The sequence below is a fragment of the Mus pahari genome, chromosome 2 (assembly GCF_900095145.1).
Source record: "Mus pahari chromosome 2, PAHARI_EIJ_v1.1, whole genome shotgun sequence".
Classification (NCBI taxonomy): domain Eukaryota; kingdom Metazoa; phylum Chordata; class Mammalia; order Rodentia; family Muridae; genus Mus; species Mus pahari.
In genome coordinates this window covers 25,571,919-25,581,807 of record NC_034591.1, presented here as the reverse complement: position 1 = coordinate 25,581,807, position 9,889 = coordinate 25,571,919, and positions in this window count along the sequence as shown.

Sequence of the window (9,889 nt, the reverse complement as noted above, 5' to 3'; positions counted from 1 at the left end):
GAGAGAGAGAGAGAGACAGACAGACAGACAGACAGACAGACAGAGAGACAGAGAGAGAGACAGAGAGAGAGAGACAGAGAGAGAGACAGAGAGACAAAGAGACAGAGAGACAAAGAGACAGAGACAGAGACAGAAAGACTGAGACAGAGGGAGAGAGAGAATGAAGAATCTATACTGATTCCACCACCACCACCACCACCACCACCACCACCACCATTACCACACCTTTAGAGCTGCCAGAGAGGCTGAAATATCACTGAGATTATAGTTGGTTACAAGTGTCTTCTGGTTTTATTGTTGTTAATATACAAATGTTATACAAAATGTTAAAATTATTTCCTTGAAGTAATTGGTGGATCTAGATAAGAAATGGATTACAATGCCAACACCCTCAACTACCTGAGTATCAAACTGCCAGTGAAGCTACTTCCCTGGGAAATATGAAAAGATGAAGGATTATTCCAGGCAAAAATCAGGCTATAACAGAAGAGGAGAATTCTTTGGGTTCAAAGCAAGGCACCTTAGACTAGCAACCTCACATCCTTTTTGCTCCTGTCCAAGGTCTGCTCCTGTCCATTACCTGCTTTTTTGGAGAAGGCAGTTTTGCCAGAGAATGACGGTGGAATTGGATCACAGCTGATAAGTTGTGAAATCATGTATCTACTTGGAAAATGACCAACGATAAAATATAGGTATCTCTTCCATGACAGCTTAACAAAGTCTAGTGTGTCTTGTGAAAATTACTTTACAAAGCAAATTTTTAGCCAGAATAATACAGTAAGTGTCACACAGTTAAAAAGGGGGTGGGGAAAACAAGATTCTACGACTGTCTGTACTATGCCAAATTTATTATATGATAATGTTATTTAATTTTCATTTTAAATACCTCTGGAGGCAGCACTATCGCTACTGTCACTGTTTTATAGATCCGGAAGCTGAGGCTTATGGAACTTGAGCATCTCAGACCTGGTTACATGGGAGGTTACCCTCAGAATGAGGTAACTAACTAACTAACTAACTAACACCGGCCAAAACCTCTCTCAAGGCTGATCACTGAAAATACTGAATTAATATTAACAGGCCACTACTAAATTCTTATAAAGGAGTTGAAATTTTGCTCATAGAGATCATCAAGCAGTAATGATTTCAGAGGAGGGAAACAAAATGTTGCTTATTTTACTTGCCTTTTCCATGTTATCAGTGTGGTTAAACTCATCATCTCTTCTTTCTGTCTCCCTTCCCCCTCTCCTCCCCCCACACACAGTCTCCAATCCTCTCTTTGTCTCAAGTCCAGGAGTGTAGAAGGCATTCTTTGTGTAACCTTGAAGTGCTATTATTTCCATCCAAAGTGCTATTATTCTTATTCAAAGCACCAGGCCACCGTGGTCTCGTCTAAACAATGGTATTCAGCATCCTGGAAACCATAAGCTGTGTCCATCATTCTTTCAAGGGATACCATTGTCCGATCTTCCCTTTTACCTGCCTCCCTGAACAGATGGTTTTCCCATCCACTTCAACTGCTCTGGTACAAATCTACAAAGACAGCAGTGCTCAGAGTCCACAGTGGTGTGCAGGAATATCAGCGACATCTGCTGTTTGCCTCTGTACAGTCTCCTCCCACCCCTTACGGAATGCTCACCAGTACCCTGAGGGAATCCCATAAGTAATCTGGTTATCATTTCACCTTGGCACAATGAAAGTGTGCTCTGCTGTCCTGCAATCATGAACAAAATGTCACGGAGATATTTCCTACCCAAGTTGTCAGGATTATCAAGGAGAGGGGAGCAGGACTAGAAAGAGCCCCCCACCCCCACCCCTCACCTTCTCTCCCCTACTAGACTCTACAGCTCTCTATGAAAATAACTTCTGGCAGGTCTCTATCACAAGGGATTGTGGGATTTCTAAAGGGTCACTGACTCTAAACCTATATTCATATGAACATGGGCATTAGGGATAAATACTAAAAACATTGTTTGAAGGGACCAGAAATTGATGAAAGCAGATTAGAAATGATGATAAAACTCCAAAGACTAGAAACACAAGTTGTGGTGGAATTCAAAGGAAGTGGGACAACTCCTAGTTAGTGAGAGATACGAGGACAGATGTCTGTGATGGGGGTTGAGGTGTGTGCTCGGGTAAATCAATGAAGGCAACAGGCTTGAAAGAGTTTCATATGTGAATAATTCACGTGCACAGAGGAGTTATTTTTTCTAAATATCACAGGAATAACTTCCTAAAGAGTTAAGGAGTTTTGCCATAGTAAGTTCAATCAATGCTTTTATTTCTAATGAAATAGCCTTATAGCTTACACTACACTGAATATCTGCCAGTAGTAAACCAGGATCTAACTTATTAATAATTTAAATCTAGAAGTATGAAGTTGTAGAGATTCCCGTCAGTGGCTTGGGGAAAGGACTCAGGGTCATGTTAATCACCGATAAAAATCAAGGTAGGTTCACTTTCTATCAGGGAATGGAGAAAGGAGCCCCACACAGAAATTCCCTTGGTCTCCAAAAGAAACGAAGCAAACACATCTGAAATCTCACTGGACAGAAAATGTCACCCATCCTCACAGACAGACAGTGTCACTCATACCTGTAGTCTTTACATTATAATGATTGTTGGCAATTGATCTAAACCCACACTCTCAATCATTACCTAGTTAGGATGAGTCCTTCAGGGTCTGAGACGTCTCAATAGTTTAGATCACTCACTTCCCTTCCGAAGAGTGTGAGTACTATTCCTAGCATTAACATAAGGAAGCCTACATTGCCTAAAACCCCAGTTCCCAGGGATCTGAGATCCTCTTCTGGCCTCTGTGGACACACGCAGACATGCATGCACCCTCACAAAACCCACCCAAGAAATCCATTAATTATCACGTGGATATCAACTGGACATCAATTAAACATGAAACATGAAGAAATCCTTTAAATATGAAAAAGAAAGTTCTCTCCCTGCCCAATTCCCAAACTGACATGCACTCTGTACTGGGGGGTGCCACAGTCAACTGTCTGTCACCCGACAGCAACTATCTTTCTCCTTCCTCTCCTCTTCCTTCTGTTCTCCCCTGCTACCTTGCGACCCCCATTACCAAATGGATTTATTTCTTCAAAGAAAGTAAAGATTCACCTCCTCCTTTCTATTGCCTTGGCCGACAATCTAAATGAACCACTGCAACACACATCTCCACTCCAGACCTTGGGCAACTTTTACCTGGATCGAATTCTTCCTGTCTCACTGGCTTTCAACAAAGGTAACTACAACTCAGACCTGACCCATGTCAGCCTTTCCCTCCATAAGAGTCTTCCGTGATAATCTACCTCAGACTGCCCTTGTATTTTCCTCTCTTCTCATTTATTTCCAATAACCTTACACTCAACTGACATGAAGAAATTCATTTTTTTTAATGAGATGCACACTTGAGGCTGTAGACTAGACTTGCCGGAGACTCTCTGTGAGGTGAACTCTTCATTTCCCTTATCTGATCATAGAAGCTGCATTACAGCTCTAGCATCTCCCGTGTCTTGGACATCTATTAGGAGACTTGTCTGTTTTGAAATACTTAACTTTTTTCTGCTCTTCCTACCCATTATATATATACCATATATATATATAATTTGGAAAGATTCTGATATATATTCTGATATATATTATTATATTATATTATATATTATTATATATAATATATAATATTACATATTATATATAATATATAATATAGTATATATAATATATTATATATAATATATATATTCTGATATGTATTCTGATATATATATATATCAGAATTTGGAAAGATTATTCAGTATTTTAGCTTTACTCTCCGGGTAATGACTTGGCATACGTAAGTGGTCAAACCTGGGAGCTACTGATAATACTGTGAGAGTTTTATATCACAAAATAAGTACACTATGGTTCTTAATAGTCACCGTAAATTTTAATTAAAATGTAACCCTTTCTAAGTTAATTAAACTTGCAATCGGTAAAGTCATGCAATTTTGGTAGATAAACAGCTTTTATGCATATGTGTGTGGGGGTGTGGGTGTTCTTATGTATGTGAATGTGTGTTTGTATGTGTGTGTTTTTAAAGGACAATGATACCATTTTTAAAGCAATAGAGGTTTTGAAATTCCTTCTTTCATATATACATTGCCACATTACTTTTTTAATATAGGAAGGCTCCTCTAAAGAAATAAAAGAGACTTTACTTATTGTAATTAAAGTGGCAAATCTTAAATAATTTAGAGTTTCTTTTCCTTTTATATATCTGGTTGTTTATAGATTACGAGCACCCTTTTGAAAAGCTTAAATATTAAAAAAAGTCTATCTCACGGCTTTCGGCCTTCCTACATAATTTACTTCGGTATGAGTAAATAAATGGTCTGAAACTGATGCCGAAACAACGGCAAAAGCTACCGAGCTCTGACTAGTCCAGATGTTGTTCTCTCCGAGCTCTGACTAGTCCAGATGTTGTTCTCTCCACTGTCAGATACAGGAGCTCTTGGGGGGGGGGGGCTCTAGCAGAGGCAGCCACACTTTACAGATGCGCAGAGGCTCTGGAGCTGCTGATAATGACTGTGAAGATGCGACCACAAGAGCCTCACATTCCAGTAAGGAGTCAACCTGCACAGTGTACTCTCCAAAACAAGGCTTCCTTTGGGCATCCAATTTAAAATAGATTCGGATAAGGGTTTGGATTTGCTTTGATTTTAATATTTTTTATTAGCTTTGAAAATTGTATCCAGAAATGCATATAATTTGATCATATTAATTTCTATTACTCCCCTTAACTCCTCCCAGATCCAGCCCCACCCTTCCACTACCACCCAACTTCTTGTCCTATTTTCATTGTCAGATAGTCCCCTGAGACCAGTTTGTGCTCCCTACATACTCATAGGGTATGGAGCCATCAACAGGAGCACACCAGGAGCCACACCCTTAACAAAAACCCCCTTTTTCTGCCAATAGTCTCATGGTAAGGAACGGAGTGGGCCTGAATCTCTCAGTCTTCCATGGTGGAATGTTGAACAGCTCTAGTCTATATAGACAACCCCAGCTTCCATGGGATTTTTTACTGCATCAGTCTGTTAATGCCCGGAAGGCACTGTGCATGTCAAATCCAGCTCTGGCAATCCTGCCTCCTCTTCAAGACATGTGTGCAGCTATGTGAATATATATGTATGTTTGTTCAGTGGATGTATGTGTATGTATGTAGAGGTCAGATGTCAACTTTGGTTGTCATTCTTCAGGTAATGGTCCACGATGATATCGGAGATAGGGTCTCACAGGTTAGGCAGGGCTAACTGACTAGAAAGGCCATGGGGATTGGCCTGTCTCTGCAATGGAATTATAAGCTGTGCAGGGCAACACCCCAAGTTTGTTTTTAATATGAGTTGTGGGAATTACTGTGTTACAGAATATATATGAACTTTCCAAAGAAATAGATAAAAATAGTCAACTTCCATAAATCAATGAATGACCTAGGTTTGACAGGTGCTAATATTTTGTCAAAAAATCACTTCTAATTTTAATAATTAAAACTCCATTATTATATGTTTAATCTTTCTCATTGGCTCTTTTTCATCTTTCACCTAACTAGTAGTATGCAGAATGCCAGGATGTCTTACTATAGATGCATCTCAATATAATAATAATGTATAAATACCTTATTTTAACTAGTGACGTGAATGCTTTAAAAGGTGGATAAATTCAAAATACACCAAACGGAAGTGTTCAGAACAAGAACTGGTTGGTTTTTTTTTCTCTGAAAGGTGAGCTGTAAATATTTAAATTTGCTGCTGTAGCTACCTTGCTCGGCTTCTGTGGTGCTGGAACAGCCACAAACAATACACAATTGAGTGAGCGTGACCATATCGCCATACAACCTTATTTACAAAGCTGATAGCAGCTGGCTCTGGCCCTTAGGCTGCAGTTTGCTCACTTCTGCACCACACAGCTCTGATTGTGCTATTTAATTCACTAAATAGCTACTTGAAACACACAGACATATAGAATAAAATGTAAATGTTATTTTCGGTGGCTTTTAATAATCTCTCTGGAAAAGATCAAAACTGCCCTCAATACCCACTGTATTCATATTTTACAATGGTAAAATTTGTATACATGGTCACCCAGGTAAAGATAAAATTTTCTCTATTCCTTTGCAAGTGAATGTAACCATCTGACTATCGGCCAGTCAGGATTTTTATTTTTTTTTAATCATCTTATTTTGTGTGACGCCTATGTGTATATATGCACGTATACCATGCATGTCTAGTGTCATACAAGGCCAGGAAAAAAGCATCATATCTTCTAGAACTGCAGTTGCAGACAGTGGTAAACCATCATGTGGGTGCTAAGAATGAAATCTGTGTCCCCTGTAAGAGCAGCCAGTGCTCTTAACCTCTAAAGCATCTCTCCAGCTCCATCTAGTAAGTTTTAAGTAAGAAAGAAGCGGGGTGGCTTCTGGAACCATCTTTAAAGAAAGTTTACCATATATTTTTTTTTTAGTGGGTTTCCCCCTAGCTCCTGCATCCTTTAACTTGAAATGTTGGTTTGGACCCAGAACTCTTTTTATTCCTAAACACCTGTTTGGGTTTTTTTGTTTGTTTGTTTGTTTTGTCTTTTGTTTTTTTTTCCCCCTGACAACAGAGAGAAAATGGGGTGGAAGCCCAGATCTGTGGAGAGTTCATATAGGCAGATCCTACTAGCAGTATTTTCTCTTGAATATCTATCTCGATATCCTTCTTGAAGAAGAAATACAAATTATCAATCTGTAATCATTTGCAGTTCTTCCATTACCTGTAGCCACACTGAAATTCTATTGCTAGATGTTCCAGGTCTCACAGAGAAAGCAATAACGCTAAAACTTAAAGCCAGTCAGCTTCAACACTCCTCGCTCAGATTCTGCATTCTCACTTATTTTCATGATGAAACTTTCTGGAAAGCTCTCCATTGTTTCTATAAGTTAATAAACGTATGCAAACACTTAAGGAAGATCAGTGCAATGTCTCCAGCTGTTCGGAGCAAAGCCCTGACATAGTTGCAGAAGTGCGATTACTTTTTTTGTTTCCAAAATCTGGTCACTATGATTGCCTACAAGCAAATTCATACAAGTATCAAAATTTTCTGTGTGTCTTGCTCTAAACGCTCATGCCTGTTTCCCCAGAGAACGGCTCCCGTTAGGGGTACGGGGAGAGCTATCTGCACACAGGTGTCTGTAGCTGTTATTCCGTGCTGCCGTAGTTCCAGCCGGGAAAAGAGAGAGCAGAGTGGGAACCTCTGAAAAGAATTACCAAACGCAAGGGAACCTTGTGCTCCACACGCTTGAGCTCCTGGTCATATACATTGTTAGACAGGGCATTCTGAGTTCAGAGTTGTTCATGTTAACATCATTTTAGTTTCTAGAGACGGCTTTTATTCACCAGATCCCAGACAATGACGGGAGAAGTAGCATTCTAAAAAGAATTGCCACCTCACTTTAAATGTAATTTAAGAAAAGAGAAAAATAAGCAGATGCCATTAATATTTTTTTTACAAGGGAAACCTAATGGGAGAAAAGAACCAGAGAACTAATGTTGCTTATCTCTGTGAGGTTATCGGCAGCTCATTTCTTCTTTTCATTTTCTAAATATACTGCCACGTGTATCATTCAATGTCCTGAAACACTTTATTAAATAAACAAAGTAGAGATGAGAATGAAATATATTAAGAAAATTACAAAAGAAAAAAAAGCAAAAGATTTACCAGCAATTCTCAATTATCTACATTTGGGAAAGACAGCAGCGTTACAGGTGCTTCAAAGACCCTGTGAGTCCACAGTCTATTTATGCTGGTAGTTCAGAAACACCTGGACAATTGACCTTCTGGATTCTTGGTCTCTGTTTTCTCCTCTGTGCAATTGTACCTGGACACTCAGCTGATGAGAAAACTGAAATCTGATGTGAGAGGCACCTGGACTTCCATTTCTAGCTGATGAATAATCAGTGTATATAATCGTTATAGCAGACACTCAACTAATGAAGGAAATTTATGTGGATGCACACTGTATCTCTGTGTTATGAGGCACAAGGATGATGGAGACAGACCCTCTGCCTCCATGGGGGTCACAACTGTGTAGGAGTGGTAACAATCATATCACAGTAGTGATTATTCAATGTTCCCCACTAAAAAGGATATAAGAAAGTTTAATGACAAGTTTTAACTTGAATAAGGCACATCATTCCAATGTAATAAAGTAGAGAAGTATTCTGATAAAGAAAATGAAAATCCTGAGTTCCAGAGCTAACTATCACAACAACGTAAGCTTCATTTCAGTGTCAACCTTTTCCATTAGAATTTTCTGGTCTAACACATCTGCTTCTATAAACTGACCTAACACTTTGTGCATGAACGGATCTAACTTCCTTTGTAGCTACAGATTGAAGCTTACGAGTGTGTTCGTATGCACACATGTGAGCATGTGCTTACACGAGTAAGTAATAGAATATAAAAGATACCATATTTAATTCTAGATCATTTGCATAATACAAAAACAGCTCTTTTCTTTCCCACTTTTCTGGTGAGGAATTGAGGCATAGAAAGATAAAGGACGTTTCCTAGAGTCCTGTGGATTTGAATGCAGTTTTGAATGTTTTTGAAATTTTTACCTAAAACAGTAAGATATCAAGTACAGTTCAGAATGAGAGCCAACAGTGAGCAGCAGAAGATAAACCAGAAAGTGTGGAGGGACAGGCTGCTGATCCTAGAAACAGTAAATCCTAGGTACATGAACTGAAGTCAGTATGCATTTCATGACAGTGATACAAATTCTTAACTATTATGAATATTTAAACATCTACAAAGTAAGGTCAATAAAGTGTTCCTTTCAGGGTTGACACAGAGGTCAATGACATAATGCTTGAGACCTGTTCAGTGCTGTCTGACAGGTGGTGAGCATTTAATTAATTGAAACTATTATTATTAATGTGTAAGTGGTCTAGACTAGCTGACTCAAGTGCACATAGAGGTAAAAACTGGCCAGCAATTGACCACGATGGCCTTATTACCCAGTCTTGAAGAATCACGACTGCCTGGCCAAGAAGTTTGGGCTGTTATAAACTGTTAAAATGTCTCAAGGAGACTTCATCTCCAGGCAATGTTAAATTTTGTAATTTCTTAAACATTCACTTGGTAATCAGGAAAATGATTATACAGCATGAGTCTCATGGGCTAAGATTAAAAATAATAGAAAATAGTCCAAATAGTCCAGATTCGTTTGCTTGGACACTAGCTACTCACCTATCAGATTACTGAAAATTCTAGATGGAAAAATACATTCTTAAATTCTAGAAGTGCCAATCTCTAGTGGCCTGAAATTATATATGAAGAAAATTTAAAGAAAGAAAGGTCTGAACTGCCTTTACTCATTGAACATCCAAAGGTTAATGACATATCTATGACCTCTGGTTATGAGCAACAGAAGGTATATCCAGACAGGAAAACATGAACTAAAAATTTTAAAGCCTGAATTTAACTCAGTAGGACACTTGCAAGCTAAGAATGAAAGCAGAGCCTCACAAATTTGCCAATAAATTATCAATATTCATTTAATATAGGACATGGGCTTTCCATTTTGCTAAGGTGTTTGCATACTTTACTTCATCTCTAAACAATTATCAGATAATTATCATTTTTGTTTGGTTTTATGAGCAAACTGAGGATCAAAGACAATAAGCAATACATTTTAGCATACACAAAAATAGCAAAGGGGCTCGAAACAAGATGGGCAACTGCTGCTTTGTTCTTTACTGAAAACCGACAACACTATCAACCACCTCTAACCAGTTCAGGAACTGCCAGCGCACCAGAGCCACCACTCTCACCTAGGATGAACACAATCAGCCTC